Source organism: Balaenoptera ricei, chromosome 3 (assembly GCF_028023285.1).
Source record: "Balaenoptera ricei isolate mBalRic1 chromosome 3, mBalRic1.hap2, whole genome shotgun sequence".
Lineage (NCBI taxonomy): Eukaryota > Metazoa > Chordata > Mammalia > Artiodactyla > Balaenopteridae > Balaenoptera > Balaenoptera ricei.
This window is the reverse complement of record NC_082641.1, coordinates 14,245,853-14,256,392: the sequence shown is the minus strand read 5'-3', so window position 1 is coordinate 14,256,392 and position 10,540 is coordinate 14,245,853. Positions and strand designations below refer to the sequence as shown.

Sequence of the window (10,540 nt, the reverse complement as noted above, 5' to 3'; positions counted from 1 at the left end):
CTGCTCCTTCCCCTGGGTCCCGATGCGCACACTACTTTGTGTGTGTCCTCCAAGAGTGGAGTCTCTGTTTCCCCCAGTTCTGTCGAAGTCCTGCAATCAAATCCCAGTCGCCTTCAAAGTCTGATTCTCTAGGAATTCCTCCTCCCATTGCCGGACCCCCAGGTTGTGAAGCCTGATGGGCTCAGAACCTTCACTCCAGTGGGTGGACTTCTGTGGTACAAGTGTTCTCCAGTTTGTGAGTCACCCACCCAGCGTTTATGGGATTTGATTTTACTGTGATTGCGCCCCTCCTACCGTCTCATTGTGGCTTCTCCTTTGTCTTTGGATGTGGGGTATCTTTTTTGGTGAGTTCCAGTGTCTTCCTGTCGATGATTGTCCAGCAGCTAGTAGTGATTCTGGTGTTCTTGCAAGAGGGAGTGAGAGCACGTCCTTCTACTCCGCCATCTTGGTTCCAATCCCAGCTTCTGTGGGAGGAGTCTGGCGTGGCTTCACTGGGTCCTCTGCTTAGGGTCTCAAAAGGCTGCAATCATAGTTTCTGCCAGAGCTGAGGTCTCATCTCAGATTCCATTAGGGAAGGATCCACTTCCAAATTCACTTCATTCTTCTGGCAATGAGTTTATCTCTGCTATTTAAATTATGTATCCTTTTCAAAAGCACAAGAGTGTACATTCTTGTACTCTGGGTCTCTTTTATAAGGCTGCTAATCCCATTCATGAGGGCTCCAGCATCATGACCTAATCACCTCTCAAAAGCCCCACTTTTTAAATTAAGATTTCAACATATGAATTTGGCAGGGGGGACATAAACTTTCAGTCTATAACAAACATGTGCACTTCAATGCCTTTTCTTTCAGGCTTACGTTAATTCCTTAAACAAACACTTATTGAACACATGCTAAGTGCCTGCCTAGGTCTGGAAATATGGTTAGAATTGGGGATAAATAAGTCTGTCGTAGTTCATATGCTCAGGGATATTGTAAACTATAATCATATAAAGATATATATTGGAGTAATTAATACAAAGCTTCAGTATTTAATGTCACAAGAATTTTGGCTTTTTATATTCCATGAACTGTTTTGTGAGTATGTTGTTTCTTCTAAACAATGAATGACAGGAAAGAAATACAGTTAAATTTGGTAATGTATTCAAGCATACCATAACGCACACAATTTTTGAAAATCATTTATAAGACAAATGGCAAATTAATTTTTAGGATACTGAACATTCAAGGCAAGGTCACATACTAGGATCATTTTTTTTTTTTTTTTAGGAGCGAGACGTGACTTTATTAGAAAAGTAAAAAAAAAAAAAAAAAAAAAAAAAAAAATAGCACAAAAAACTGAGGTGAGTTGGTCCTTAACAGATGCCTTGGTGGATGAGGCTGCTTTTGGCTCTGCTGGCCATCTCTCGCTCCCGCTGCCAGGCAGGGTCCAACTCAAAGCAGCGCCACAGCCGCAGGGTCTCTGCTGCTGCTGCTGATGCCACTGTAGCCCCATCTGGGCTCATGGTCAGACTAAGGACCTGGGCTGTGTGACCTTTCAGCTCAGCCACCTTGGCCATGGTTGGGTACTTCCAAATAACCAGCTAGTTCTGGGCAAAGCCATGGCCTGAGATGAGCTCCTTGTAGTGGGGAGACCAGAGGATGGAGCGCACCTGGGAATGGGCATCCACAGCACTCAGACAGGCCCCAGAGCAGACGTTCCAGATACGAATGTGTCGATCACTTGTGCCCCCTCCAGTTGCCAGGACATTGGGCTGCCAGGGACACCAAGCTACAGCCTTGACAGCCTCTTGATGCTGGGTGAATGTCTGCAGAGGAACCCAGCCACCCTCTCCAGGAGCACCAGACCACATGTTGACAAGTTATCGTTGCCGCCACTGGCTAAATGTCGTCCCTCTGGGGCCCAGCGCAGAGCACACACTTCCTGGCTGTGGCCACTCAGTGTGGCCACATGGTGTTCTGCTACCCGAACATCATGGTGTGGGACGTGGCCAGAGCGTGAGCCACTACACAGGATATAGCTATTCCAACCGAGGGAGCCCACTGGGGCAGAATGGTCATGTTTCGAAGCCGTTTCTGCTGTTGCACATCCCATAGCTGCACCTCAGCGCTGCTGGTACCCACAGCCGGGTAGCTGCCCTCCTTCATCCAGGCCACAGAAGATGTATAGTCCCCAGGCTGCTCCATTTGCAGCAGCTGCAGGATGTCACCAGAGCTAGCGCTCCACAAGTACACACTCTTGTCCAAAGCCACAGCCAGTACATTCCCAGAGCTCCAATCCACAAGGTTCAGGTAGTAGTCATTCCGGATTGCAGGGGCGTCCAGGATCCTGTCTGGCCGGGAAGGAACGTAACGGCTGGTCTTCCTGCTGGAGCTGGTTGTGGTCTTCTGGCTCTAGAGTACTTTCAGTCTGTTCTGGTCACCCTCTGGGGCATTTTGTGGTTTTCCACTGAGCTGAAGGATCTTGGCTTCCTCCACATCAAAACCGTTCAGGTTCAAAGCCCATGCTTTCTGATGTTCCTTCTTGGTGGGCGTCGGACTGTCTTCGGGCTGGTTCTCCTCGCTCGGGAGGAAGCTAGCGACCTCCATCTGGGAAGCACTGCGACGGGGGATATAGCGATCGCAGCCAGGTTTGCTGGGAGTGATCTGAATCTTGGAGCTGGATTTGCCGGGCGTTCGGCCCTGGGGTCCTCCCGGCGCTGTGGGATCGGTTGGCTGCCCGCTTAGGCGAGGGGCCCGGCCTGAGGCTTCCTTCGCTTTGCGCTGCCAGCGCGCAGGGGCTGCGTTGGGGATGGGTGTAGCCGGCTGCAGCAGCGGGTGCAGGTCGCCCTCGAACGCGAACTGGGCCATGGGAGCGTCCCCGGTTCGCTCGGCCCAGCCGCCTCTCACCGCCAGCTCAAAGTAGGCTCCGATCCCAGACCCTAGGATCAGTATTAAATGTTTGCATCTAGAAAAGAAAATGATTGTAGTAGTTTTAAAGATATTACACCGCTCTAATTTGCTTGTATTTTACAGACTTCAAAAAACACTGAAAGGTTCGTTTATAAAGGCTTCCAGATGATACTTTTTTTTTTTTTTTTTTTTTGACTTCGTTGGGTCTTTGTTGCTGCGCGCGGGCTTTCTCTAGTTGCGGCGAGCGGGGGCTACTCTTCATTGCGGTGCATTGTCATGGCTTCTCTTGTTGCGGAGCACGGGCTCTAGGTGCGCAGGCTTCAGTAGTTGCAGCACACGGGCTCAGTAGTTGTGGCTCACAGGCTCTAGAGCGCAGGCTCAGTAGCTGTGGCGCATGGGCTTAGTTGCTCCACGGCATGTGGGATCTTCCCAGACCAGGGCTTGAACCCATGTCCCCTGCATTGGCAGGCGGATTCTTAACCACTGCACCACCAGGGAAGCCCCAGATGATACTTTTATGACAGAGGGAATACAGAGACAAAAACTAGAAAGGAAACATTCAGAGCCCCTTTTACAAGTAGGGAGTCACTAGGCTGGAATCTCATCTCCAAAACTGACTGGCCACGCAAAGGTCAAGCTACTTTCTCAGGGCAGCCCAGAAGCTTGAGAAAATTCCCAGAATTCCTGGACAGTAAAGCACAATTTCCCAGAGGAGGAACCCACTGCTCCCCTTCTTCCGGCCTCTGTGCCTTCACCCTCTCCTCTCCTCCCCCCCCCCGCCCCCCCCCACCGCTGGGCTCTGCCTCCTTACACGGGATTTAACTTACATGTACGTAAAAGAAAATAAACATCTTACACTGAAGTATAAAAGTGTTGAAAGTTGTGGAATAAAGTGAATTCCCTCCTCACCTCAAAATGTTTACAGATCTCGTGGCCTTTACACATAATGACATCATATCATGTAGTTATCATTACTGTTAGACTTTTTGGCAAGAACTGTGATTTACTCATCTTAACACATAGATTTGAATGGATTTGCTATTAGAAATGATACAAGATCCCTTTAGACTCTGGAGACTGAGTTTAGGAATAAAACTAAAAGAGCATGTTAGTAATTCATCATTACCAAGATACACAGGAAAAATGAATGAAAAACATGAAGTGCTGGGACCCTTGTCGTTTAGATTTCCAGGCTAGATTAACTTTCTGAACGCAAAGGCCACTTTTCTCTTAAATGATGTGCAGCCGTTTCCCTGGAGCTGGGTCGGTGTTGCTCATGCTGCATTTAGACTCTACCCCATTGTCACAGAAAATTCTAGCAAAAGTCTGCCTGCAGTGCCATTGTGTATTTGAACATTCGCTACAATGCTGTTTTTTATGGCAAAACACACACACACACACACACACACACACACACGATGTTAGAGCGTCTCATAACTTAAGCTTTTGTTCCTAAATAGAAATAAATTCTTGAAAATTTCTTTCGGGAGGGACCTCACTTCTGCACAAGATGCTTTGCATATACTGATTGGTGAAGCAGTTTCCTTGAAAATAACCCAGTTTACTCATAAGATTTGGGAACTAGCATAAATAAAATCACTGGCAAACAAAGCTTGAAATAATTTTTCCTCCATGTAATCTCTTTTAAATGGGCTGTTTGATTTATGAATAGAGTAATCATAATGCAGACTCTGTTCGGGGAAAAAGCATATGTAAGTGACTGGAAAGGACTGGACGTATCTTCACAGTGTATTAACTCTCATATATGATATACTCACAGTAGGTACTAAACCGTGCGGATAGTTCTGCTTCAGAATTGCTCTTAAACTCACCCAACTTACTCAATGGAACTTGGGCCTCTGGAACTGAAATACAATGCACAGTAAAAAACTATGGTACAACAGCATGGTACCTTGACCACGGGGAGGGAAAGTAAACACAAGAATGGTGGGACCACAGTCACTTCCACTGGCAGATCTAAGTTTCAGGGAAATGCTGGCTTGCTTGCATTTTTCTTCTTTTTTAATTAAAAAAAAATAATCTACAACCAACTTGTCAGTTTACAGCCCTGGGAAGATATTTGTAGCCAAAATACAAACTTCCCAGATGGGGCTAAAGGCTCTCTCACACATAAGTCAATCAGCATAAATAGCTCTTTTCAATAAAATTAGTATTAGTATGTCTTTGAATATATGGTTATTTAGCATAGATTATTACTGTTTCTTGATAGAGATGTCATTAAAATGAAGGGTTTTTTTCCTAAAATTAATGAGCAAAAATTACCAGATTGTACTATTAACGTATTGACTCCAAATAAGATACACTGGAACTATTGATAATTTGAATTGCTGAAGCTTTTAAGATGTTTAAAATTCTTTATAGTTCTCACTCCTATAATCCTTCATGCATCTACTTGTTGTTTCTAATTCAACTGAAAAGATGAAAGGTTTGCCCAAAATATAGACTAAGTGCAGGGAAGAAGTGATTTTCTTGTTCCTCTCTTTCTCTCTCTCTTTTTTTCTTTTAACATCAAGGTGGGAACAAGTACTGGTTTTAATTTTAAATAATCCTTCAAAATATTTGTGAAAATGCTTATAAACAGTAAAAATCAACAATTAAAAAAGGGGAGGAAGAAAAAGAATTCACAGTTACCTAGCGGGGGAAAGCCCTCTGGAAAGAGTTTCAGCACATCGACTCCCATTAAGGAAAAATATTGAGCAAGTGATTGAACAGGGAAAACGTGAACACAGAGTTCAACACAAATATCAGTAAGCCAATATCAGATCGTTGGTAACCAACAGGACCGCAGGTGGGGAGATTCTTGTTTGGGGCTGGAATGGAAACCATATCTGATCTTATATGGTGCTTGCTTCATCTGAACTTACATTGTTGGTTTCTGTTCAGAATTAAATGATATGTTTGATAGTCTTCCAGAAACAGGGTTCTAGACTATCCACCAAGCTCGCCTCTCCATCCACTGCCTTCAGCTTTAGTGCAGAAGGGTAAGTTTGCTAATCCCACAATTCTCGATGAAGACCTGTGGCTGTGAATTCTGAAGGTGATTCCCCCTTTTTCTCTTACAGCCCCAAAGATTGTTTCCTAGCTCGTGCAGCCCACATAGGTTGACACAGAACCCAGGCGCCTCGGGTGGGGTTTAGTCTACTCTCCCACCTTTGAGAGAAGCAGTGTAACTCACTGCCTTCACCTACTCTGGTTTCCACCACGAATCTGTTCCTAGACCCCAAAGAATGGATGAATTGAACTGTGTAGTCAGGATGAGAGAACAAAGAAACAACCTACCATTTCCATCTCTTTCTTTCTCCAGCCAGTTTATTAATAAATTATCATCTACAGAGCATTTACCACTAGAATACCTAGCCATTTTTATGAACGGCAAGACTAGAGAAAAAGCCCCCATAGTATGACAGTAATATGGACCTAAAGCCGGATGGTGAACGCACAGCACTTCTCTGCTAGTGTGTAGCAAGCATCAGTCCTGGTTAAAAGCTACCAACTTGTAAAACAGTTCAATAGGAAGCTTCCACTTTGAAACTGTGATGCTTGATTGGCAGCACTAGAGGAACCATTTCAGATGCGTTTTACCCCAGATGAACCATTTTACCAACAACCATTAACTATCTCCACACCGATAATCATGCAGTTATATTTGTCAGAAGCCCTGATCCCTTGAATAAATGTTACTGAGCCCACTATTTAAAGGAACCCTCTGGCAAATCCTTTGGCAAAGCAATGAAAAAGTTTACAGCCAAGCATGGCCCTCTAGTGCCTGTTTTGTAAGTCTATTGTTTCATGTTACTAGGTTTGCTAAAAGTAGGCCTTGCATATTGGCAATAAGCATTTTCTCACCTCAACCTAATACCTTGCTATTTATTAGCTGTACTGAGAATGTGCAGACCTCATGTGATGCAAAACCATGCCAAAATCTATTAAAGGGAAACCAATTAGAATAAACTTAGCCATCAGTTAGGCCATTCCTCATGTGAGGCATTGGCAAGTCACACTGAGAGACAGTGTGTTATTGTTTCAATGTACAGACAGGAGTCTGATGATCTGGCTTTGAATCCCAGTTCTTATGAAAGTCTCTAAACTTCAGATCCCAGTTCTATAAAATGTGGATGACAGTAATAGTATTTACCTTCTACCTCGAGCTGTTGTGAAAACAAATTAATAAGACAATGAATACGGTAAGTTAGCATGGTACCCGGCACATAAATGCTGAAGAAGTGCTAGCTAGCATTACCAGCAAAAAGACCCACCACTTTAGAAAGGAACTGGAAAAGTCTCAGTACTGGCTCCAGTGGGACGTTGGAGGCCCACACTTATCATGGCAACCTCAGCATCTTCCCTTTAAGTTCTTCCCCCTAGCTAGCCACAGAAAAGGGTTGAGCTGAATCAAGAGTTTCCACTGGCTTTGAACAAAGGTTGGCAGCAGTCACGGGGCCTCCATCCCTCCCATCCTCATTGGCTTCCATCCACACTGTGCCAAGTAGCACATCAACAGGATGTGGAGTCATCTTCCGTGGTCCCAGCTGGCTCTGATTGTGCTATGATGACTTGGCTATTGCAGATGCTAGAATGAAATCATGTCTCAACTTCACCTCTTGAATGCAATGTTGTTTATATTTGCCCAATACTTCCCCCTCCCCTTGGGTCTTTTAAAGATCATGCCAAACGCTTTGTTTCTTTTACCTGAATAAAGTCTTCCATTAAGATAGTTGAGAACAGTTAGTCTTACTGATACTTTGCAGATCTGGAAGAGAGTTTTCATAGCTACATAGTCTTTCCCTCCCCAGAGTCTGGCTTCACACTGAGCGAAAGTGATCCTTCTAAAAATCTAAGCCAGATCGTGCCACTCCTGTGTTCCAAAAACCAGAGTCCTTAGATGGCTTACAGGCACTAACATAATCTCCACTTAGCCCCACTTCCTCTTCCTCTACTCTCTTCCTGGCTTTCTTGCTTGTCTTTGAATAACCGCAAGTGCACTCCTACCTCAGGGCCTTTGCACCTGCTCTTCCCTCTGGCTGGAATGCTCTTTGCCCCAGATATCTGTGTAGCTCAGTTCCTTGCTTCCTTCTGGTCTCAAAGCAAATGTCACCTTCTCAGGCAGGCTTTCTTCTATTATTCTATATCAGATAGAACTCTCCCTCTCACCCCTCTCTCTTTCCTTTTACTCTGCACGCATCACCACCTTGCATATTATATACTCACTGAGTTTTTGGCTGGCTCCTGCACTAAAATAGAAAGTTGATAAGAAAGCATCTACTTTGTTTGCCACTGTACCACCCGCACTTGGACCCCTGAAGGCGTTCAGTAGGTGCTCAATAAATGGTTATTAAATGTTAAACGAACTACTGCCTAGGGGACTCAGCAGCAATCAGATCTCTCATTCTAATCTGCCTATTTACCCAACAAACAGTCGCATTGCTAATGTCCTTCTTGTCAGTCTAGTTTTTGTTCTTAACCTTCTTGTATTCTTTTAAGGTCCTTCTGTGCTTCCCACACATGACTCCACATTTCTTTTTCACCAGTATTCTGGGACACATTATATCACTCTCTACTCCCTGATTCTTTTTTTGTAATAATCTACAGAACATTGTTTCACGAATTGTTTAAAAACACCCCACTCGTAACAACGAACATACTGTTTTGATTATGTATAATCTTGGTGCACGTAGGTAGCAGTCCTTCTTTGGTTTTGCCTCAGTGTTTAGGTGCTCTGCAGCTCTGAGGTAAAATGAGCTGCTAGCAAGATGCATTATCTATACACAAACAGCTATGGTTGTATAAAGCCAAGCCGAGATCCTATGGGTATAAAGATCCTATGGGTATAAAGCCAAGAAGTTGGATGTTTGAATTGAGTTGTATCTTGCTTTCCAGTTCTTTCTTAAAAGCATTGACAAAGCATAAGTTTGGTGGCTAATATGGAATTTAAATTTCTCTGAGAAAGATAAGGAGGCAGCAGGACAAAAAGGCTGACAGGGTCCCATTGTTAAAGGAAAGAGTGCTGAGAAAGAGAAGCTTGTTCTTACCATAACTTTCAAATAACAGTAAAGAGAAACTTATCGGGAAGAACGATAACAAAGAGAAGAGGGAAATCTGGAAGAAATGAAAATAACAGAATTGACATTGGTTTTATGGTTTCCATTCATAAACATGCTAGAAAATTCTGGATCTAACCTGTACTAGTCCTCATCTTGTTTCTTCTATTCTTTCTATTGGCAAGACTGCTTTACTCTTCTAGAACTGCCCGGCCCTGGGGAGAAGATAAAGAAGAGAGAAGACCTGAATTCCCTCAGGCCCTCCAGGGACTCCCTACCTGGCTTAGAAACCTCTATCTCCTACTAGCTGTGCATCCTTGGGCAAGTTACTCAACTTCTCCCTGCCTGATGGGGATAATAGTAGTATTTGCTCCTGTGTCAGACAGGAATAATAGTAGCAGTATCTGCTTCTTTGGGGTATGGGAAGGATTACATGAGTTAATGCAAAGCACTAGAATAAGGCTTGGTACATTGAAAGTGACCAATAAATGGTAGCTAATATTCCCAGCAGCTTAGGAATTTCTTTGCTTCTTATTCATGAATTTAAGGTCAAGGATTCAGTATCTGTATTGACTTTAAAGCAACAAAAGTACTCTCTTCTACTAACTTCAACTATGTAGACTTCACCCGGAGGCAAAGCCACCCAACCACTCTCTAGACTGGGGATGGCTCTGCTCAAATGGAACCTCTTTTCTGGCACGACCGATCCCAGGGGAAGCGAGTCTTACTCCAGACCGTGTATACCTGAAAGATGCCATCCGATTTAGAATCCTATCATGAGACAGTGTTGAAAGTGGTTAAACTTGGGGATTTTTCTGGAATTCACCTACTCGATCCATTTTATCTCTGGACCTACCTATTAGTGTAATTAAGACTCCGTCATAAAAAAAAAAAAAAAAGGAGTCCATCATAAAGGCTTAATACACGTGTGTCTCAGTACCTAGACCCTTAGCCATAAAGAAAATACAAGGGGCTTCCCTGGTGGCGCAGTGGTTGAGAGTCTGCCTGCCAATGCAGGGGACACGGGTTCGAGCCCTGGTCTGGGAAGATCCCACATGCCACGGAGCAGCTGGGCCCGTGAGCCGCAATTGCTGAGCCTGCGCGTCTGGAGCCTGTGCTCCGCAACAAGAGAGGCCGCGATAGTGAGAGGCCCGCGCACCGCGATGAAGAGTGGCCCCCGCTTGCCACAACTAGAGAAAGCCCTCGCACAGAAACGAAGACCCAACACAGCCATAATTAATAAATAAATTAATTTAAAGAAAAAAAATTATAAAAAAAAAAAAAAAAGAAAAAAGAAAATACAAAAACTTCAGAAAGAAACTATAGAGGAAGACCTTAGCTCAGTTCCTCCACCATATGTTTTCCTCTACCCAGATGGCCCTGAATGGAATGAATGAGATGAGTGGGGCACAGCTCTTGACAAACAAACCACCGATGTGTTTATACAATTTGTTAAACAGTGTTCCATGGATTACTGTGTTTTAAAAAAAGTCAGGGAGTGACTCATTGTTTTTATAATAATAATAATCTAGCATTCTACAACTAGATACATGCTGCTATTGGGGATGAAAGTACAAAGGAATCAAGG

General features: G+C 44.1%; 1 pseudogene; it reads right to left on the bottom strand.

Annotated features, from left to right (window-relative positions):
- Positions 1 to 1,452: 1,452 nt before the first annotated feature.
- LOC132363534 (cell division cycle protein 20 homolog) lies at positions 1,453 to 2,851 on the bottom strand (annotated as a pseudogene).
- Positions 2,852 to 10,540: the final 7,689 nt, after the last annotated feature.